Genomic DNA, 24,685 nt, shown 5'->3' with positions numbered 1-24,685 from the left:
ATAAGTCAATCTCATCTTTCAGATACAATACAACTTGACCTACTTTCACACTCTCAGGACAGTTCACAGCCCCAAAAATCTTTTCAAACGCCCTAATCCGACTCTCTAAGAGGATAGGGTCAGCTTACCCCTTAAAGTACGACAGTTAATCTTAGCTAGTCTCTCAAACATGTCTCAGCAGAATCGGACACTCAACTTTTTCGAGTCAAATTCTTTGCCAACAGGCGAATAGCAGAGCTAAGGCATCATTATTGTTTGACGCTCTACTTCGCGACTGAAATCTAACGTAACTTACTTTGGGTTCCAGCATAACTTACATGTCCATCTAATAAGGCAACACTTGATTTGATCATTAAAGATCGCATCAACATCAATTCCACTAAGTTTCAACAAGAAGTGTTCTTAATAATCAACGTAATCATCTGTAAAATATATTCACCTCAACGTGCAAGTAGAAACAAGCAAGCAAGAATATAATCACATGATGAAAAGAATGATAATAAAATAAGAAAAATATTCCCATCACGTGCCAGAATAAATTCTTACTCACTCATATAAAGAAATAATAACTTCTATTCCTCAATCGATAATAAGAATATTTTCCCAATCCAAAATAACCAACTTATTCCTCAATAATATAAAGAATACTTAATAAGAAAATTTAAACCATTATAGCTTGACTACTTTCCAACAACTAATCTTAAAGCATAAATAAATACTCTTATGGAATTACACCATCATTCTCATCCTTATTTCCTTTATACTTTTATGGAGTAAACATTTAATCTTCAAAGTCTCCAGAGTATTCACTATAATAATATATAATAGTAACAATAATAACTGAATTCCTAGATCTAGTATATCTTCAAATCTTTTGGGATGATGTCCATTTTCATCCATCTCTAAAACATTCACATCGCTCAGATAGAGTCTCCAAATAATATTGTAGATGTCCTTTCAGGTTTGCACTCTAGTATAATCAAACTCTTGAATTACTTCATATATCGCTAACAAGGATACCTACTTTTAACCCATAATGCATAATAATCTCTAAGCTAGTGTAACTATAACTTCCAAGCTCATGACATCGAACATTATCATCATCACTCAATATAATTGGGTTATGATAGCTTCCTACTCTATTAACTTGCCTGACAATTCTATTAACTTGCTGGCAGACATGTTAGAGATCTACAACAAATAAACCTATAATGTCTTAGAACTCTCTCTAACGTGTTCCCACAAAAATCATAAGGGTAAACAAAAACAAAGGCATAAAAACATAACACTTTGCAGGCAAGAAAATATAAACAGTTAGCAGGGAAGAAAAATATTCATGCATCGATAGTAAGGAAGTAAAATAATAATGCACTTATTTGCAGTGAAGAAAATTTATAATGATGCTGAACTAAATTTTCAATGCAGGCATATAATATTTTTATCCTATATGCCCTTCCTATACTACCCATTCTCACAATGTCATTTGTAAACCCTTAAAGGTATGAAAATAATGCAGGCACTTTTTATAATAACATTACTTTTGTGCCTAAATAAATTTTCTAAAAAAAAAAAATTTCGAACTCAAGACATTCGAAAAAAAAATTTTACTCGACTCAATTTTTTTTTTTTTTTTTTTTTTTCGGCTCCTAAAAAATTTCCGAAAAACGAAAACGACAAAAGAAATTTCGAACTCCTCGATTTCGAAAAAAATTTCGAACCAATTTCCGAAAAAAATTTCGGTTCTAAAAAAAAATTTTGATCCTCAAAATATTTGTGTTCATCTTTCGAAATGAAACGTAGGAGCAATACTAAGGTTTCCTTCAAATAATCAATAAGCTAGGTAACTTAAGAAGCTAAAGTCACTTAATAAGCTAGTTAGTTAGGCGCCTATAAGTCTTAAACTAACCTAAAGCTCTGATACCACTTTGTAACACCCCGATAATTCTCTCTTTCTAGAAAATACTTATAATATAAAACTTAGAGAATTACCCAGGCATTATCGCCCGTGTGATAACGTTTCGGCTTACTCAGAATTTTGCAGCGGAAAACTTACTAAAACAAAACCAACTTTATTAAACTTATGAAATAAGAGTCAAACAATGTTTGAACTGAAACACACCAACTTAAAGCTAAAGTCTGAAAATATAAATTCCTAGGAACAACTAAATTCTCTCCATTCCAGATTCCCAATGGTATGCATCTTGTTAATGTCAATGCTTTCTTGACTCTGCTCCCCGAAGGATCACCACAGGATCAATAGGCAAAGCCATGATCACAAACACAGACAAGCACGTAATCAGCAAAGCTGAGTACTACATATCAGATAATAATAATCTTAACAGATACTACAACACAACTTATAGAATAAAATAATAATAAGTAACAACTGCAGATGACTCTTACTGAACTAGACTCTAACTTTTATTTCTTCTTAAATATAGTTATTGGGACGAGTTGATTTCTGATGAAATACGGTCATACTGTAAACCAGAATGACTACGATATACCTTTACTAAAGAGAATGGTGATCAATCCAACCTCGAGAATACATATCACGGCGGACTATGTACTCCAACCCTTAGTGTCCAACTCTAGACGTGCACCAGTCTAAAGTCTATAACCTATTCTCGTTACACTTTACGTTGAATTCATTTTATACTTGTGTTGACACCAACCAAGCACATAATACTCACAACTACTAATCACATAACATCACAAAACTCCTTTTTAATCTTAGAATTAATAAGTGTTCACAACTTAGCATCCAAGACCACTACAAGAAAACACGATATCAACGACTGCTTAAAGCCGTCGTTAATATAGTAAAAACGGTCGCTGATGACTCACCGACGGCCAAACCGTCGTTAACCAACCGTCGCTGTACAGATGGTCGCGGATATTGGAATCAACGACCGCTTGGCCATCGGTGAAAATATTAACGACGGTTTCTGGAAAATCAACGACCGTTTCAAGAACCGACGTTAACTTCATGCCAACGACGATTTTAAGCTGTCGTTAATACAATGACGGTTTAAAGCAGTCGTTAAATCAGCGACGGTTTAAAACCGTCGTTGATTTAACAACTGCTTAAAGCAGTCTTGATTCTTTTAACGTCTGCTTAAAGGTCGTTGATTCAAGTCATATGATCTTATAATGCAGGCTGCAGCCTTACAATTTGCATAAAGGAAGAAACTTGGAAATAGAAAAGATTGAGGAATAACAATTGAATAACATCAATTAGAGAATTCAACTCACTAAAATTATTTCAACCAAGAAGAAATTAATATCACAAAGCAAAATTGTAGAAATAATTTTTTTTTGTCATTCCATAGTAATGGTCAGAGTACTTTGTAAACTAAATAACTAATTTACACAAAAACTCCCTAAAAGTCTAAAGACGCAAGATTATGACTAAGATATAAGTATGATGTGACAACAAAAGCTTCAAAGTCACATTTCTTCCGATATTCTAACTCTCGTAAATTACAAAAATGTTTTGCAGCAGGGACTAACTTCCCTTCCTTGATGGCTTGCTGCATCATCAAACAAATAATGGGCTTGTGTATGTACAACCTGCCAAAGTTAAAATCATCCGATGAGTTTATCGCATAAGTCAAACCATCAATAAATCGGTAACAAATCACATTCAAGCAGATAACCGAATTCGGGAATTATGACAACACAAGTTAAAATGAGCATAAAAAGTTAATGAGAAAAAACGTAAAATGAGCAATATACTTTGGTAGGAGCCTTAACCTTATCAGAAATAATTGATGCTTGGTTTAGTTTGGTTAGTGAACTACTAATGCAGCACAAATATATACTATCTTATAGACTATCGCAAAATTGACTTGAATGAAAAAAGAGTGGTAATATGAGCAAAGGTTCCTTACAAGCTATTCAGATGATTGATGATCCAAAAATACTTCTAAGTACATAACTTTCATCAAGAAACATAAAAATAAAAACCAAGCAACAAAATAAGATTGTTAAGCAAAGATAAATAAATATGATCCTTACATGAGAAGCATAGTTTAACAAATATTATGAGTACACGAAAAATATCCTCTCATAAATCAAATAGTTCTAGACTGAGATGAAACCTTCATGAATGAGTAATGCGAAGATGAGGACAAGGAAGCCAATAACAATGCAATTGCTTGAGGAGACCGCTGTTTGAGAGTATGCAGAGAAAGTGATTGTTACTCCTACTAATCCTATTGTTAAAGCTTTTATGTTTCTGCTCATCATTTTTCCTTGTTGATTTTGATTATCGGTAACAAATCACATTCAAGCACATAAAAGCACATGTCCCCTACCATGGTTCTTACTAGGTCTATGTGTCCATCATCATATGGACAGCTAGGTCTATGCGTCCATCAAAATATGGACGAAACTGGAGGTCGAAAACTCTACATCCTTCTACAAATGAAATTAGCTGTAGAATTCTAACATACATTACTTCCATGGTTAAAGATGCATCTCAGTCTCTTTACAAACTATTTTGGCAAGAGTCCAGATCAAGTCAAGTACCAAGAAAAGCATCTATGGTACACCAATTTCATGAGAGATTCGATTGTTTTTAGGATCACCATTGGACATGATGGAATCAGAAGAAAGGTTGCTTCTTAAATTTAGACCAGCAATTTATACTTTACCAAAGTAGCTGAAACATAAAGGGTGACATGGTAGTCAAAATGGAATATCTCAAACATTTTTCAAAAAAACTTTTGTTGAAGAACATGAATGTTAGCTAATTGTCAAAAATGTTCTCCTTGCTTCTACACTTCCTAGAAATAAAGCACAACGTAACTCATGCGTCTTATAAACTAATAAAGCCGAAACAGCCGAAGAGCGAACAAGCTAACATCCTAGGGAAACTCCCTTGATCTAAAACCATAATAATATGGTGCAAATAGAACTATCAAACCGAAAGGTTCACACAATTTTTGCAGTTTTAGCCCTAAAAGCAAAACACCAATTTCCATAATCAAAAGCTCAAAGCAGCTAACACTCAAACTTAAATAAAGAGTTACGATATTACATGTCGCCAGAATATGAGAAAACACTCGAGAATCATTCGTACCTGAAGCGAGAAAACAGAGAAATTTCGAATTCATTCCTAAACATATTGTGATGTATGAAGAAGAAAAACATAAACAAAATTCAAGCAATATATGGTACAATTTCATGAACAAAATTAACAGTTTCTAATTCAATTATACAAACGATTATAATAGTAGACTAACATCAACAATCACAAAATTAACATTAACAATCGCAAGAAGACAGGTATTATGAAAGAAAATCTTTTATAACATGAGATAGATGACTCACCTGATAATTGGAGGAAATTGACAAAAAAGATTGAGGCGAATTGAGAAGGAAAGAAAAACCCTAAGCTGCGATGCGAAGGATGATCAGAAATTTTGGGGAAATGAAGAAGGAAGAAGAAGATACTTGAAACGTCGAGACAGAAATCTAAACTAAACGTAATGAAACATGATAAAATAGCAACAAGAAAATCAAATTAGTGAAAAAACAAACTACAATTTCAACTCAAGAACAAGAGTATATCTCTTCGATTTTCCGCCGACAATGTGACAGATTTTCAGATTGGTATCCCCAAAAAAATCGAAAAAACCCTAGAATTCGATGAACAGAAAAAAGACGAAGAAAAAAAAAGATAAAAACTTGAAATCAAAATCGCTTACCTTCTTAGAGATGGAGAGTTGAAGAAACCCTTTTTTTGGATTCTTTTTTTCTTGTTTCACTTTCTCTCTCCTCAGTCTCTATCTCTTCAATAAGCGTCCGTTGCTCCGGTGGATTGAGAGGGAGGAGGAAGGAGGAAGAAGGAAGGAGCAGATCTGAAGAGGAGAGAGATGAGGGATTAGGGTTTACCGGTTAAGGAGAGTGAGGAATGAGGAGAGAGAACAGGCAACTTCACTTTGTCTTCGTTTTCTTTGTCATCAGCAACCGTTTAATACAGTCGTTTAAATTAAAAAAATCCAAAATCTAAAATAAGAAAATCAACGACTGTTTTAAACGGTCGCTGAAAAATAACGACTGTTTACCCGTCGTTGACCACTCTAAAAGCAGTCGGTGGGAACGACGGTTTTAAACAGTCGGTGATTTCAAGAATAACGACCGTTTTTGTAACAGTCGCAGAGAAGCCGTCGTTGTTTTGGCTTTTTCTTGTAGTGGACTCTTTTAACTTCTTTTATTCTTTACTAACTTGCCTGTTGAACCTAGCCAACAGTAACTGTACCTTTATATAGGTATAACTCAAAATTACCAAATAAGATCCTCGGTTCTTATAAGATAAATAGATAAACTCAAAGAATCCATGATTCCAACTTACTCAAATTAATCCACCTACGAATTAATACCAAAACTGAAATTATTGTTTGCATCAAACTTCCATACAAACAAGTCATACTTAAACATATTCTTAGTTTACATGTAGCATACAAGCACTTAACATGTAAAGCCATCTCAGTAAATCATATATATGAACTACAAGGTCCTATACATGATATTACAAATTAAAAACATCCTAGAGCATGTTTCTAACCATTTAGCACGTAGACTATGTACGTACCTTTATATACTAGCCTGTAGGCCACTTTTAAAACGTTAAAAGTCTCCACGAAAGATTCTCCGCCTAAAAATTAATATAAACTAAAATCAATACTCTTAATTAAAAATACAGCAACTTTAAAATATTTAAAATCCCTTTAAATATATTCAAAAGCTTATTTTAATATCAAAACTTCAATAACTTTTAATTCCTAGCATCGTACTACCATACTAGTAATTAAAAATCTTAAAACTCCATTAATAAAACTCTTTCTAAAATTCCAGCAACTTTTAAAATCATAAAACCTTCTTTAAACGTATATAAACATGTTTAAAATCATAATCTAAATCAATCTCATAATATCTAATATGATACTATGGTTTTATAGTAACTTAAACTCTAAAAATCCATGCTTTAATGATTAAAACTTCAATCTAAAAATAATAACAAATCGAAAATATTAATATTCAATATATAATATATATGAAGTCAATATATAAGAAAACGAGGAAAAGAATCAAAAGAAAAAGGAAGAAAAAGAGTAATATACCGAAATCGCGAGGGAAATATGGCAGCAGAATTGCGAAACTTGCAGAGGCCATAACTAATAGAATAAGAATCGGAATTGAGCGATTCTTGAGTCTAACTTCAATAACTTTTCGAGATCTACAACTTTCAAGAAGGAAGTTTTGGTTAAAAAAAACGGAACTATGAGAAATCTGGCCAATCAGATTCGGGTGAGAGAAAAAACGAGTGAAGGGAAGAAAAAAAATCATGAGGAGAGAGAGAATAGAGAGTGACGTGTGAATGAGAGAAAATAATGTGTAGGGTGAAATAATTTTGGGTTTTTAGGATATTTATATAAAGAGCTTCCCTTTTGGGCTTAGGAAAAAGGAATTCAATAATTAAAACAATAGGCTAATCCTATTGGGCTTAGGAAAAGGAATTCAATAATTAAAACTTTGATGACTAACAAGATGGGCTTGTTAGGACTTTAGTCATCAAATTATCCTTTCCCTTTTTATTTCTTTTGGGCTTTCGATTCCATTAAGTTTCTTTTAAATATCTTTTAATAATTAAACTCTTATTTAAAACACGCTTAATTAAAATATTACAAACTTTATTAAGCTTAGAAAAATATTTTTAGTTGCATTTTAAAATAGTCAACCCTTTTTAAAAGTCAAATCATTTTCCAAACTCATTTGGATTTAATATAATTACATAAATAACTTAATATATTTATGAAAATCCTTTAAAAATGTGGGGGATTACAAAGTAGAAGCTAATCAAGCAAGTATTTTGTAATTTAGAAAGGAAAGGGGGGCAAAATAGTCAGTTCAAAAAAGGACACCGTTGCTCCCCCCTTCCCTTATGTAATAGAGATAAATGGAATTAACAAAAAAACAAATAGGTAAATTGTGGGACCTATATATTATATATGGAAACATTTACAAAATCAAGAAGGGAGTGATGGGAAATTTGTAAATAAAGTGTGGGACCTATGTACTATATATGAAATATTTGCAAATGTAGCAAATAAATTGAAACACCCCTAAATGGCAAAATGTAGCAAATAAAAAAAGACGGAGGGAGTATGAAACTTAGGGATATCTCATGTACTTTAAAAGGTTGGAGCCTGAAGGGTACTATGTGAATTTTTTGAAAACTCGAAGGTATTTGATGAAAAAATCGTTTACGTTTAGATAGGTTTTAATGTTTTATGAAGGTAGATACTCCACTTACCTTCTTAGCAGTTACCAGCGCGTGTGAATGTGATGAGTAAGAAATGAAGATAAAAAAGTAAAACGAAACGTGTAGGGCAATAATTCTGAAAAAGGAAAAGACATAAATGCACCTTATCCGTTTCTTTGTTATCTGTTTCCTTCCGTTTCTTAATGTAGAGGTTTCCTATTTCCTAATTGCGTGGTCGAGCAGCCGCATGCTAAGTAGTGTCGGTTAAATTAGTAAGTATTAAATTATTTTCTACTTCTAAAAAGTTTGAGCAAGTTATTCTGGTCTCTCTCATGGCTACTGTCTCTCGAAAAGAGGGTTTGAAATAAGGCTAAGAAACAGCTGTCAGAAAGTAGACAACAGCTAAAACAGTGGGTTTTTTTGTTATAGTATCAACAATTGTGTCTGCTCAATAAATCTTCCCTTTTAAAATACTCTATTTTATGCTTTGACGAAATCTAATTTTATGTTTACTTTGAACATAATAATTATGCATAATGCATTTGCTTTTGTTTTAGCATTTGACGAATGTTTCAAGATTTCATTTCATATTCAAGCTATATAGCCCATTGTTTATGGTTTTCTTTATAAAATTACTAGTAGATTTCTTTATTATTCCGCTCTTTTGGTAGTTTCTTCGAGTAGTTCAAAATGTAGGTTAGAAAGTCAATTTCAAGATAAGACTTTTGTTTGTGTTTACAAGATACGAAGATATAGGTACTTTTGTTATACTTAAGCCTCATATGGTTCATCACAGAATTAATTTCTCATCGAAATTTATATTTTATGAAAAGTTCTTTTACTTGTTAACTTTATAGGAATTAAGCAAAATGGTTCGGTTTGACATTATAGGAAATTGCATTTACTAAGAAATCACTCATCAGGGGATGCTTGGTGAGTGATTTTCCATGCTTCATGAGAAATTATATTTTCTTTGGAATTTGTATTTCCTATACTTCTCTCGTTTCCCTCCAACCAAACACAATACCCATATTGTATTTCCTTGTAACTTGTATTTCCAAGGAAAATAGCTTGCAGCCAAACAACACCTAAGATTTTTTATTGTGTCCATGATTATACTCCATCTTTTTTTTAGTTTAGTCACTTCATTTTGGGGAAGCACTAAGGAGAAAGTTTAAAAGTATGAGAGAGAAACTAAAAAGTGAGTTAAAATATTAACAAGTGGATGACATGAGTGGAAAAAAAGAAAAAAAGAGTAGATGATAACATGTTACTAAAAATAGAAAAAACAATAGTGTATAGATTAAAAAGAAACGAACCAAAAAGAAAAATGGGTAGATCTTGTGTCATGTAGTTAGCTTCTCCTAGAAGCTTGTTAGAGTGAGCCCATTGGTTGATCTACAAGCTAGATCATGAGGAGAGAGGGAGAAAAATATTATAAAGAGTTGGGAGAGAAAAAAAAGAGGAGAGAGAGAAGGATGATCAGATCATTACAATGATCTGATCATTGTTGGATCATAGTTAAAGCTCGTGAAAGAGAATAATTGGTAGGCCCCGTATATGATGAGTTGGCAACAATCTAATGGCATTAAGAAAAGCAATCCAATGGTTAAAAAGCCTAAATTGTAGATCATCCATTGTGGGAAAAAAAAGCATAAAAACTAATGATAGATCATAAGTGAGGTGGAAGAGAGAGGAAATATTAAAATAATTGATGATCCAAAATTTTGGATCAACCATTGTGTATGCTCTTATACTACTTCCTAGTAAAGCTAGATCTAGGTTCTATTTATTTTTATTTTTTGTTTTTTGTACTTGTATTTTCTAGTGGTTTCTCCCTGAGACAGGGATTCCACTAGTTATTGTTCCTAGTGTTATTATTTTCCTGAGATAGGGATTTCTCTACGATCTTGATGTACTAGTATAGAAAAAATATACTTTATAATTATCACATGTATTGGCGGATCACTTGTCTATATGTCTTTACTTTTTTCATTGTATTAATTAATGTGTTTCCAAACCATATGTGGTGATTAATAAAGAGCGGAGGAAATATTGTTTACTTGTTTGATCCATTAGGCTAATTAACGGGACTCAATTTAAAATTTTGACACAAAAATTATTGATCTAAGGCGTTGTTCATGTCAACTTATTTCTCTTGGACTGTTTTTTTTTCCTAATTTTCTTAATATTTCTGAAAATAAGTAAAAATAATTTGAAGATAACAAAAGAGAACAATTCCTAACCTATAAAAAACGCTAATATATACTTCTATGTGCCTCAACATGTCCATGTAGCTATGTGATATTTGAGAGATTTCAATATGTAAGATTGTAGAATTAGATTGGTCTCATTCTTACAATAATCTCAATTACCTAAACATAATAAGAAATTAGCAGATTCAAAACTCCAATTTTATGTCGTTGGTCTAATTGTTCAAAATATTCTACATTCTAATGATCACAACTATACATGCTCCAAAAAAAAATCAACTAATTTTTTAAAGAAAACTTCTATAATGAGGCAAAGAAGACATTATAGCGCTTTTTTTCTTCCTATTTTGATTTTTTAGGTTATTGCATTTTGTTAAGTATAAATTTAAGATCACATTTTATATTTTTGATGTTGTCGATATTTCTTTAAAGTTCAAAAACACAATAACCATAAACAATAATAGGTTAAGTATATCAAATCGATGGAGAAGATAGCACCCAAGAAAAGAAATGATGGAGAAGATCATCAAGATTCTCTCCAAATACATGAGCAACAGTAATATCCTCATGATAATATTGAAATAAAGACCACCTAAGGCAAGTTGGAAATTAAAGCCACTCTAAAGTCGAAAGAAACTAGCATCTCCTATACACTAATGTAATTCCACTACCAATCTTTAATATTGTGAAATAGAATTATAGAAATAATAAGACGAAGAATAACGCAGATGGCCAATCTCCCAAAGACAGTAGCCAAATCTACCAAAACCAAGGACAACCATTATATGTGACACCCGTGGATGCTAATTGCTAAGCAGCAGATCCTAACATACGTACAATTGTTATAGGTCAACTAAAACAAGCTCCAGGACCAGGAGAATCAAACATGTATGCCCACATATTTACATTTGACCATAATAAAAACAGCGATGAAATCACAAAGTCCGCCATGCATCGTGAAAACCACCCGCCTCCCAGAAAAATATGGTAAAATAAACAGGTTAGGCAAATTACTCCCCTCTATTTTTATTAATTTACCCACTTTTTTGGATACGAAATTGTAGGAGAAATAAATATATGTAGATCATAAAAGGAAAAATAATGGATTATTAATGTATTATTAGTATATTATGTTGAATTTAATTTTGTCAGTCAAGCAAGGAAAGTTGACTGATGAGAATGTAAAGATAATAATAAATAATTGGTGAGTCATTCGAGAAAAAAGAAAAAAAAAGGGTAAACTAATAAGGAACACCAAAAAAAAAGGGTAAACTTATAAAAACATAGGGAGTATATGGTCTCTTGAATGATCATGAGCTCGAGGTCTATAGTAAAATAAATATATATTTGAAATTGATATTAATTGTTTTTATGAGAAATTAACGTGTTAGTATACAGAATTACGTACATTATTGTTTGGGGTTGTCATGGATTCAATTAAGAATGACATTTTCTCTTCTTTTGGACGAATTTATATTTAGGTGTTTATTATCATGTCTACTTATGAGGCTTAGTATTTAGATTCAGATTTTAAAGTGACTAAAGTTTTTAAGGCTATGTTCTTTTGGACTGAGAGAATCTGAAATAAACTATACTAAATTGAACGAAGCTGAAGTAAACTGAATTGAAACAATAATGTTAATAACAACAACAACGATAATAATAATTAATATCAATAATACATAATAATAATTAATAATTGATAATTAATAATAATAATAATTAATAGTAATAATATACTAATAATATAATAATAATTAATGATAATGACAATAATAATAATAATAATAATAATAATAATAATAATAATAATGACTGAACTGAACTAAAATAAGTTCAAAAAACATGGCTAAGTATTGATTACGTTCTTTTGGGTCTTATTGGACCACACTTGTCCATCCCTACTTTACTCTCATAATAATTTGAGCACTTATATATTAATCTACATAAAATTAAAAGATCGAGTAGTTTTGATTTAGTTGTCTCATGTTTTATTATTCACAATATAAAAATAGATGTAATAGAAGGTAAGCTTGGTGTTCATTTTCCTAGGCAATAAAATCAGCAAATGGTGCATGTACATGCATTTTAATTGGTATGACATATAGTTCGATTGAAGAGAATTTTCTGACTTTGATATATTTATCTCTCATTGTTGTGTTTAAAATATAAAAAGAAAATATTTAATTTACTTGTTGTATGTTGAAGAAAGTTGATAAGAAATTATTTAAAATTATTATCCCATTCTACTAATGTGCACCTAATTAAATTGATACAAAAATAATATTGGATTGTGGTCCACGCAAATGCATAACAAAGTCTAGCAAACGCCAAAAACATATGTCAATTCACTTATACATCTCTCTTGTTATAAAATTACTTTAATATTGAGCCTAAAAAGAAAAAGAAAGCTACATATACATAAGAAAGAACTAGAAATAAATGAACCTTTAACACAAATACCATTCTTTTTTTGTGTAAATTTATTGTCTGCATCTTTATCCATCTAACTATTTCAACTAGTGCATGATATATAAATATAATTATTTGAAGTCTTAATGCATAGAATTAATTTTCTATTTGCTAACGACAACTACCTTGTGCATTACAGCAAGGATGCCTTAACATGATATCCAATACATGCTTCAAACGACTTTACAATGGTGACAAGTAAGAGTACTTTTCTAGATTTTTGGTTCAAAACGACAATTCATTGTAATATAGAATGGCATCCGATCGATACCGCTGCATATATATTACTCTTTATCATAATGTATGGGGACATGAAATATACTATATTGCTTGGCAACGTAAAGGAGATATATATGAGTCAATATGACAATGAAATTTTATTGTACTTCGTCAAAAAGAAAACTAGAACTATTCCATTCTTTTGAATTAATATTTCCAGATTCATAATTTTATAACTATTTCAAAAGAATTATTTGATATATTTTTCCTAATCTAATTAAAAATAAAAAAATTGAAACCAAGAAGACTCATTTATATTTGATATAGAACTAATAATTGGATTTAGCATAAAATTAATGGATTTTTTTGGACAAGGGGTATTAGAATCCAAATCTAGCTACAAAAGCTAGATCTTAGGACTCCTTAACATAACATAGCAAAATTCAGACTGATTGAAATGTCGGAAGCTCTTTGCTAATTATAAAATTAACATTAGTATTAAAATTAAGTTTCATTATTACATGCTTCAGCAACAGAATTAGCAATGTCTTTAGATCTTGCTTTTTGCTGGATCCTGAAAGAGTAGTCTGGCCTGATGCAGAAATTCTGAGGGAGAGGGCAAGAAAGAATGGCGTCCAAGATGCGAAAAGTGAAAGGAGGTTAAAGTTTTGATCTAGGTTGTGATACCGTTGGATTGCGTAAATCTCCTTTCCTTGAGTGGAGAGTTATGCATATTGATCATTACATATAGTGGTTACAAGAGGTCTATCCTAAACCCTAAACCAAACATTAATATATTAGAGATATTTACATTATGAAATATCCTAAAATTATGAAAAGTAATATGTACCTTTATTCTCTATGCAATCAATGCAAACATCTCCCAATGTTCTTCTAAAAAAAGTCCTTCATTGTTCATTACTTTGTGAATTAATAAAAGTTTCCAAACTATTAAATTAAAAAAAACTTTAAAAAACCGGAGGAATATATTATTGATCACATATTTGGTTGTTTGACCATGATATTATTGACATAAGGATCATCCATCAACAAAACTTGGGAGTAAAGTATGTAGTATCAAAAGCTCATTAAAAGATTTAAATTCAAATAAAACAAAATCGCCCTAATTTTTTGGGATAAAATCAGTATTCCTAAGAATTTGGGAAGGTTGTGAGTGAGAAAAACTAACTAGTTTCTCCAATAATAAAATAAGCCTTGTCAAACTCTGTTGGAAGGTGCACTCCTTCAATATTGTTGCTGCCCAAGTGGTGTTCCAAAAATATTGTAAAGGAAGGGAACTCCCTAAACCCTTCCGTAAAGGTTCCCATATATGGCATGACATGGAAGGGATGGGAAATCTTCCAAAAACATTCAGGATGGTGCATAGTGAATGAGTTATCCGTGATGTTCTGGCATGATGTTTGGACCTCCTTTGACCCCCTAAAGAGAGTTGTGCATGGACCCTTGTCCCCTCAAAAGTCCTAAAGACTAGTTACTAGCTAGTGTTATAAACAATGGGAATTGGGATCTCCAGGGCCTGACCCTTCACCTCCCACCACACATTGCCCAATAAATATTTAGGTATAACCTACAAGAGGACTAACACCAACTCGAGGATAATCTCGTTTGTTGGACTGCTAAGGACCTTCTTTGATTACAAAACCATCTATAGGGAAGAGTGGAAACAGAAGTGCCACAATATCCACCCCCTTGAGGTGGAATGGAAGGATATATGGCACACTCCTGCCACACACCCAGAAAACTAGAACTATTCCATTCTTTTGCATTAATATTTCCGGACTCATAATTTTATAATCATTTCAAAAGAATTATTTGATATATTTGTCCTAACCTAATTAAAAATAAAAAAATTGAAACCAAGAAGACTCATTTATATTTGATATAGAACTAATAATTGGATTTAACATTTAATGGATTTTTTTGGACAAGGGGTATTAGAATCCAAATCTAGCTACAAAAGCTATATCTTATATTCTTAGGACTCCTTAACATAACATAGCAAAACTTAGACCAATTGAAATGTCGGAAGCTCCTTGCTAATTATAAAATTAACATTAGTATTAAAATTAAGTTTCGTTATTACATGATTCAGCAACAAAATTAGCAATGCCTTTATATCTTACTTTTTGCTGGATCCTGAAAGAGTAGTCTAGCCTGATGCGGAAATTCTGAGGGAGAGGGCAAGAAAGAATGGCGTCCAAGATGCGAAAAGTGAAGATAGGTTGAAGTTTTGATCTAGGTTGTGATACCGTTGGATTGCGTAAATCTCCTTTCCTTGAGTGGAGAGTTATGCATATTGATCACTACATATAGTGGTTACAAGAGGTCTATCCTAAACCCTAAACCAAACCTTAATATATTAGAGATATTTACATTATGAAATATCCTAAAATTATGAAAAGTAATATGTATCTTTATTCTCTATGCAATTAATGCAAACTTCTTCCAATGTTCTTCTAAAAAAAAGTCCTTCAATGTTCTTTACTCTGTGAATTAATAAAAGTTTCCAAACCGTTAAATAAAAAAATAAACTTAAAAAAGCGGAGGAATATATATCATTGATCACCTATTTGGTTGTTTGACCATGATATTCTTGACATGAGGATCATCCATCAACAAAACTTGGGAGTAAAGTAGTATCAAAAGCTCGTTAAAAGATTTAAATTCAAATAAAACAAAATCATCCTAATTTTCTGGGATAAAATCAGTGGCCCTAAGAATTTGGGAGGTTGGGAGTGAGAAAATCTAACTAATTTCTCCAATAAAATAAGCCTTGTCAAACTCTGTTGGAAGATGCACTCTTTCAATAACCTTGCTGCCCATGTGGTGTTCCACAAATACTGTAAAGGAAGGGAACTCCCTAAGCCCTTCCGTAAAGATTCCCATATATGGCAGGACATGGGAAGGGATGGGAAATCTTCTAAAAACACTCAAGATGGTGCATAGGGAATGAGTTATCCGTGACAATCTAGCACGACGTTTGGTCCCCTTTTGACCCCCTAAAGAGAGTTGTGCATAGACCTTTGTCCCCTCAAAAGTCCTAAAGACTAGTTACTAATGTTATAAACAATGGGAATTGGGATCTCCAGGGCCTGACCCTTCACCTCCCACCACAAATTGCCCAATGAATTTTTAGGTATAACCTACAAGAGGACTGACACCAACTCGAGGATAATCTTGTTTGTTGGACTGCTAAAGTGACCTTCTTTGACTACAAAACCATCTATAGGGAAGAGTGGAAACATAAGTGCCACTATATCCATCCCTTGAGATAAAATGGAAGGATATATAGCACACCCTTGCCACGCACCCAAAAATCCAACACTTCCTCTTGATATGTATGTGGAATAAGAATCTTACCAAAGAAATGCTCCACCATAGAGGAATGGGGGCCAACCCTACTTGCCCCTTTTGACAAACTATTAATGAAACCATAGACCATGCATGTTCTTAGGGACTGCCCTAGGGGTGCTGAGGTTTGGAGTAAATGTAGTCTACCCCTTGACTTCTTTTCTCTAGACTTTAATAGCTAGGAAACCACAAATATCCTCTCAACCAAGACCATGACTGACACTTTTAATCTCCTTGGGCTACAATGTTCTCTTTCCTGTGTTGAAGGAAATAGATAAGAAGGAATTAGTGGATCTTTAATAAACATGACCTGAAACTGGATCAGTTTTGACACCAGTCAATTCTAATGGTTGTAAAATACAATTGCTCAAGACCTGTGTCATCCCATCTTCTTCCAAAATTTACAAACCTTGAAACCTCCCAAAACCATAACTTCACCATTATTGTAGATGCATCCTTTTGTCAAAACACTTGTCATGCAGGGGTTGAAGCTGTTTGTAGAAATAATAATATAGGCCATTGGGTGGAAGACATCTGTGGAACCATGGTGAGTAATGACGTGAATATAGCAAAACTCCTAGCCATAAAGAAGGCTTTGTACTGGATCAGCAAACGTGGTTAGGATGACTGTATTCTTTCCTCAGACACACTGGTAGCACTAGCAAATATGAACGGGGAGGAAAAAAAATCAAAGATAGATACTCTAATATGACAAAAATATGTGGGAACTTGATGAGTCGATCCGCCTACACACGTCTTGCTTTTAGTGCGATATCGAGAGTTACTCCACGTATTATTGTTTGACGTATAACAGATAATGGATTTGTTTATGACTTTTGTTGAATCTTTGTCACGGCTCGATAGAGAATTTGATAAGCCAATGATTTTTTTCCGTGTTTCAGCATACGGTTAACCAACATGTTAACTAATTGATTATGATAGGGCGCTGCTACAGGAGACGTGGGTGAAGGTGCTTAAAGATGAGCCGGAGCAAACAAGGAAAGTAGATATACTAGCTAAGCTAGCTCGCCAGAGAATCAATGATGATGATGTTCTCCAATTTTGTAAATTCCCTTAAAAGGAACTACATATTAACGTAGAAGATTTAACTTTTGAACTTTCGCACTTTGCAACAATATTGTGTTGAGGGGACTGATGATCCTTTGACTACCTCTAATATTTTTTAATAACTCTTTATTATGCTACTAAATAGTTTAATACATTACTCCCTTTAACCGAAAAATAAAAATAAAAAGATGCGGGGAATGGGAAGAAAGAATACTGTGGGTAGCGTGGATATATACGTATCAAGCTTTCCTCATGCAACTTTTGTTGGAGGATCTTGAGTGCGTGCATGATTGGTGCATTACATTAACAATTTAACATACTACTATTTTGTATTGATACACAAAATTAAAGAATGATCAATGGTGGAAATCATAATAACGACCATAGGCTGCTTGGCGTGTTTAACGTCGCTAAGGTTTTCAAACAAGTTAGTAATATGGAGTATCAAGTTGGAACCCAAATAAATACCATTTTGAAAACAACTCTAGGACATTAATTAGATATAAAAATAAGTTGACGTGTGTATAATTACGTGATTTAAATTATTCAACTCAAACTTAAACATATTTTTCAAAGTTTATAATTTTATCTTGACATTAATAGTAAGTAGTAACAAATCCATAAAAATTACTCATGTAAACTAAAGTTAATTTATTATTGGTTATTTCAATGACCCCTTTTTAATTACGAATGACAATATATTCGAAGATGACCTAATCTAACAATATAAACTGATATTGAACCAAATAACCTACGATGACTCAAATTTCACCATATATATTTTTTTTGGGTGTAATTACCCCCACACTATCTATTTTTGTAATATTTTTGTATAAAATGACTTTTATACCCTTACTTTTCCTACTATCTTTCTTCCAATTCACATGATCACATGGGTAAAGTCCCATGGCCCACAAAAATGCTTCTCTAAAAAACTTGCGCAATTAAATCGGAGCGGAGGTTGTATATTAAAAGGCATTTCTAAGAAAGTATATGTTGCCACGTATAACCCTGATTTACTAGAAACATGCCATAGCATATGTATTACAAAATTTTGTATAGTAAAATTCAAACATGCGATTAATAAGTTGTAAAGTGAAAGTCTTACCATATCAACCAACTATTAGATATGCTCTTTACTCCCCATATATATATAGAACTTGGAACATAATAATATTTTTCAAAGTAAAAAGTTGGGGCATCGTCCAAGCTACACACTAGTTGTTATTAGGGGTGTGCATTTTCGGATACTAGATCCGATCTGTAATCCGAGCATCCGAGAATCAGATTTGAAAACGATCCAAATCCGGAAAATTTGGATATCTGAATATTTTAGATCGGTCGATCTGGTATCTGATCTAAAAACCATTTTTTAAAAAAAAAAATCTAAATCAAGTTGACACTTAATTAGTCTTTCTCCTATTTTATCTGATCCAAAAATTTGAATTCGACTCGATAATTTATTTAACTAAAGCTCATTTCGGTAGAATAATTAAAAAAATAAATAACGAACTTTCTAATTTTTTGAAATCTATAAAACCCGATCTGAATATATGAAATTTTAAATCTGATCTGAAACTTTAAAATCGTACTGGATATCCAAATTTTTGGATCGAAACGATGGATAAACTTATGGAATCGTTCATATCATATATTTTTTTTGCACACCTCTAGTTGTTATCACTACTTCATAGTCATCGATAGGGGTGAGAGTTCGGTGTACAGTTTGAACTTGGGCCTAATCCAATCTGATCCAAACAAAATCTGGATTTCAATTTTCCAATCTGAATCCAAACCAATTAGAGTTCGAATCCGATCCGATCCGACCCAATCAGAATATTCAAATCCTAGATTGCATCAGATCCGAAAATCCGTTTTTTAAAAGCTCTATTTTTTAATGAAATAGATTAGACGCGACAAGCCGACATTAACAACCCAATTGATTTATAATTTACAAATTGATAATTCATTACAAACCTCGTAGTCCATTAATATATTAATAACAACCCATAGGCCATATTTCATTACAACCTAACGTTGTTGAATACGTGAGGTTTAGTCCAAAAACACACAACAGGTTTAGTTCACCAACAAATAATACAACAGCAGCACTTAAGCACTGGTTTTTTTTTAAAAAAAATATGTTAAGCACCTAAACCCAATCCGAAATTTACATAATACAAGACATATTAGTATTCAGTTATTCTGAATTTTCGAATGCAAATACCCTCAATCCAATTCGATCCGAAAATTCAGTTTTTCAAAAAAAGAAAAACTCAATCCAAATCCAATCCGAATACAATTCAAATTCGTTCTATATATTCCTAATTCGAATTTGATTGGATTGAATTTTGATTTTTAGCCGAACAACTTTCACCCCTAGTCATAAACTCATAGCAGATTCTCAAAAATTAAGATAGGACATCTTGGTAATAACATAACAAAAAGGAGGAGAAATGAGGAAGATACTAACATTCTACACTGGAAAAAACGAGTAATGGTGGGCACTAGGGAGTACTAGCTCTACTATTAACTACACATAATAACGTAAGGGACACAATCTAACTGGAGTGGGGCCCATACCAGACCACATACGCTCTTCCTCTTCTATAGTTCTATCCAATCCTATAGTATTATTCTTTCCATACAACAAGATGATTCAACCCCAACTTTTTTTTTTTTTTTTTTGAGACATCTTTGATTTATCCTTTTTGACTTTCATCTCTCCCTCATCCATATCCCATTCTAGCCTTCATTTAATTTAATATTGGATTTCCGAACGCAACCTTCTTTCTCTCCATAACTATTCTCCTTTTATAATATTTTTACATTTTCTTTTGCTCAATTGTAAAATCTATTAATTCGGTGTGTTGTCGACTATCTGACCTATTCAGACCATTATACTTTGTATTTTGCTTAATTTTTATTTTTATACTACCTTTTGATTTATTTAGATTCTCTTATATAACTTTTTGTAGTCTAACTTATGATCTATTTTTTTTAAAAAAAAACTTTACCAATTTTAATTCCTTTGTTTTATTAATTAACTATATTTGGCTTGAATAGCGTATACAGGACAAAAAAAAACTTAGTCTATCCCCTGAATAATCTACATACATGATGAAATAAACTTTAATTTAGTGAATTACTATCTCATATGGGTGGTACCCATCCGTATAGGTGTATTGTCAATAAAAAAACGAATGACCTCCAATACCATGCAAACAAAATAGATACTCCTTTTATCCTCGATTTATTACTTCACTTACAATTCACGGTCTTTTGAAACACACTTTTGACCATTGATATAGTACTTGTATTATTGCACATTAATATACAAATTATAAAATTGATAATTTAAAAGTAGTCATATAATTAATCTAAATAGACTTTATTTGGTAATTATTTTCTGCATATTAACGAGCTTTTACGTCAAATTTGTGACTTTTGACCCAAATTAAGTAAATAAATAAATTATAAATAAAGACATACATGAGGGGATAAAGTATTTAAAAAATGAGTTTGTAGTGATTCATAGTAAATGTAATGCTTAAAAAGGAGTGGAGGAAGAATTATTTAACTAATAGTTTTCTAATCAAATATGCAGTTTGTATTACACACTCGAGTGTACCATATGTTCAATAGTATTAGCAAAAAGAATGAGGAATAAGCTAATACATAGTCATCATAATATATATGGGTTGAGGTGGTAGTTCAGTGTAGTACCACCCTAAGTTTCAGGGTATTGCATAGAATTCAAATCCCCATCTATTATTGTGGAATTCATTTGTAGCCCAAGTACATAAATACATCCGTATGAAGAGGACCATACGCACGATAAACATGAAGCACAAGATTGTGTTCACAAAGACTAATACTAATGAATATGTACCAAACAAAAAATTATTAGAAGAAACGGTCTAATTTTAATATGAAAATAGATCTAGTCACTAAATGAATTAAACTAGTCACTGAAGGAAATTAACCTAGTCATTATTAGGCTAATTTTCTTTTTAATATTTGGCTTACCATTGCCTAATTTAATTTAAAAGTAGACGGTCTCTTATAAGACAAACTCTATACAAAAACAGAAATGTACATGTGTTTATTTGGCTTGTTATCATGTATATGTGTTCATTTGACTTGTTATCTATGTATACTAGTTTTTGGACCCGTGCAAAATGCACGGAAAGTTTTTATTAAGTAAATATACTTATATTTTAATGGTAATGATTGCCTATTTTTTAAAAGTGGTTGCATTCAAATGTGATATATTAATATGATGTACAAATTCACAAACAATTAATAAAATAGTAAACAAATTTAATTGTAAACTAAACAATTAACTATATTAACTATGTTACATAATAAAATCATCACATTGGGTAAATAATTTAAAAGTACGTGTTACCCATCTAAGTAAAGTTTGCAACGAATTACTCCTTACAATTACGAATGTTAGCTCAACTATATGTGCACGAATACCCAAATATTTACACTCCCATGAAACTTATTTGAGGATTAAAAGATATTTTTATAATTATGTATTAGAAATTTTTAAGAACTTCAACCGTAATTTAATTAATAAATATATTTTTTCATTCTAAAATACACAAAACACTTGCTGTTTTAGGATGTTTCATAATAAATGACACGTTACTTTAATTGAAAATTACTCCCTCTGGTTTTATTAGTTTGCCCACTTTCCTTTTTGAGTTGTCCCTTATTAGCTTATACAGTTTTTTTCTGTTTTTTGGAATGGTCTCACTACTTGTTTATTATTATCTTTACTTTCGCACTCAACTTTTGTTGGCCCACAACACAATACGATATGCCAATAAATTAATAATTTATCTTTCCTTCATGACCCACATATCTATTTCTTTTAAAACTCTATGCCGAAAGTAGTGGGTAAACTAATAAAACCTGGAGGGAGCACTTCTCTCTATCTCAATCTTTATCTCTATCTTCATCACATGAGTTCCTCTTTTTATTTCTCTCTATCTCTATCCTCTCCTTAATCCTCGCCCCCGGCCCCATGTTTCATTTATTTTATAATAAATGACATATTCATTAATAATTTTAATCCTATGGTGCAGTTAACTTAACAAATAATTTTGCTAATCTTTTTTAACTTTTAGTAAAGTTTTTTCTTATAGATAATTTGTCTTACTCCTAGACGTATTTTCTCGTTAAACTGGTCCCACTTGTTATTTCCTAAATCATATACCATATCCAAACACATAAATAGGTAATATTGACCATATATCTTTCAATGCTATGTTTACGGCTATCACCATCCTCTATTCTACTGAATTTCCTTATCCATTAAAAAAAGCATCCAACAAAATTCTTGATCCCAATCCTTTTTCCTTAAATCTAAATAGGAAGACATCAATTTTGGACAGTTCAGGCAAAGCAAAAACGTTCTCTATCTTTTATTAGATTTTGTTAAACTTTGAAGTGCAATCCCCCAACTTTGCATGTCGTTTTAATTTTCTTTAATTTATTTTGATATTCGAGCTGATGAATTCTATGGAACTGAAGGTGATTTTAGAGAAGAGGGACATAAAGAATTGAGTTCAAGTTGAGACGATTTCTTGCCGTTATCAATTATTAATTTATGTTTTCAAGGATTTACGGTTTTATTCATGTTGCCCTCTATCTTGTGTCGTCGCCCAAGTTATCACTTATCTCTTCAATCATAAATTTCATTATATTGTTTTACTATATTGTTTTAGAATTTGTTCATTGCTTCTTCTATATTGTTTAATCAAATATGCTAATACATATTCATAAATTGATTTACCTGTAATATTCAAATTTTAATTAGCTTTGTATTTGAAATTATTTAGGATTTACGCATCCATAGTTATACATCGTTTAGTTCTTAATTAGTTTGCTCATTGCAAGCTTTTCCCTTTATCTGGAACTTATGCCTTTTTTTATGAAGAAAAAAAGCAATGAAAAAGGCAGTTATTTTTTCTTTTTGAAAAAAGTGAGGTTTTACGAAAATTTAACTTTTCAAGTTGATATTTTAATGGATAAAATAAAATATGTAAATTCGTGGCTATTCTCATTTTTTTCTTCCTGTAATGGGTGCAAATCATCTTTAAAATTATTAGAATGGGACTTTTGCATGTATTTGTATATATAGCTAACTGGTAAACTATCTGAATTGTAAGTTATATTATGAAAATTTTTGTTTCATAAATTTAACATGTGATAATACAATCTTGAATATCATGGTGTAAATACTTATAAATACTCCCTCCGTTTCCTAAAGATCTTCCCACTTACTGTTCCTACAGATACCAAGGAAAATCAAGTTGTATGGGGCATGGTGTGAGTAAAGTAGGAGAGAGAAAGGGGTTAAGATAAATAAACAAATAAAAAGGGTTAAAGTAGGAGAGAGAAAGGGAGTAAAATTGAATTAATAATGTAATGGTGGACCATATGATAGTGACATGAGAGGGTAAATAGGGAAATTTGTTTTGCCAAATAAGGAATAAAGCAAAAGAGGGAAGATCTTTTGGAAACACCCTTAAACGGAAAGAGGGAAGATCTTTAGGAAACGGATGGAGTATTAAATAAAATATTTAAGACATAAAAAAGAGCGACAAAATAATTTATCCTATGTACTAATATAATTTAATATATAAAATTAAAGTGAAAATACATTTTCCACCTTAGTTATGGACCAACCATCATAATAATGTAGTTTTTGGACCCCGTGGATAATGCAAGAAATATTTTTTGTTTAATAAGACTGTTTATATTTCATCGTTACCTAATACATACATATATTTCAGGATTGCATCAAAAATTGATAAAATATAAGATAATGAAATGTATATTTTATGATACTTTTCTTTAAATCATGTTATGTAGATTTATAAATGGTAAATAAAATATTAAAGACTTTAAAATATTGACATAAATCACTCGTATATTTTAAAATGTAATCTAGTAAAATCAAAGAGGAAATACGCTACTTACTTTGGATAAAATGTAATCTAGTAAAATCGAAGGAAATACGCGATGCTTGCTTGGTATTTTTTCGAGACAG

The 24,685-nt window shown here is 31.6% G+C and overlaps 1 long non-coding RNA gene across 1 annotated transcript; it reads right to left on the bottom strand.

Annotated features, from left to right (window-relative positions):
* Positions 1-3,430: 3,430 nt before the first annotated feature.
* LOC104898477 (uncharacterized) lies at positions 3,431-5,976 on the bottom strand. Its single transcript, XR_790791.4, has 3 exons — positions 5,715-5,976; positions 5,338-5,402; positions 3,431-3,573 (listed from the first exon to the last, which is right to left on the bottom strand). It is a non-coding gene; the product is annotated as an uncharacterized LOC104898477 (long non-coding RNA).
* Between the last annotated feature and the right edge of the window lie 18,709 nt (positions 5,977-24,685).

This window comes from Beta vulgaris, chromosome 5 (genome assembly GCF_026745355.1).
Source record: "Beta vulgaris subsp. vulgaris cultivar EL10 chromosome 5, EL10.2, whole genome shotgun sequence".
NCBI classification, from domain to species: domain Eukaryota; kingdom Viridiplantae; phylum Streptophyta; class Magnoliopsida; order Caryophyllales; family Amaranthaceae; genus Beta; species Beta vulgaris.
Note: the sequence above shows the minus strand (reverse complement) of the source record. Positions and strands in the feature narration are given on the sequence as shown.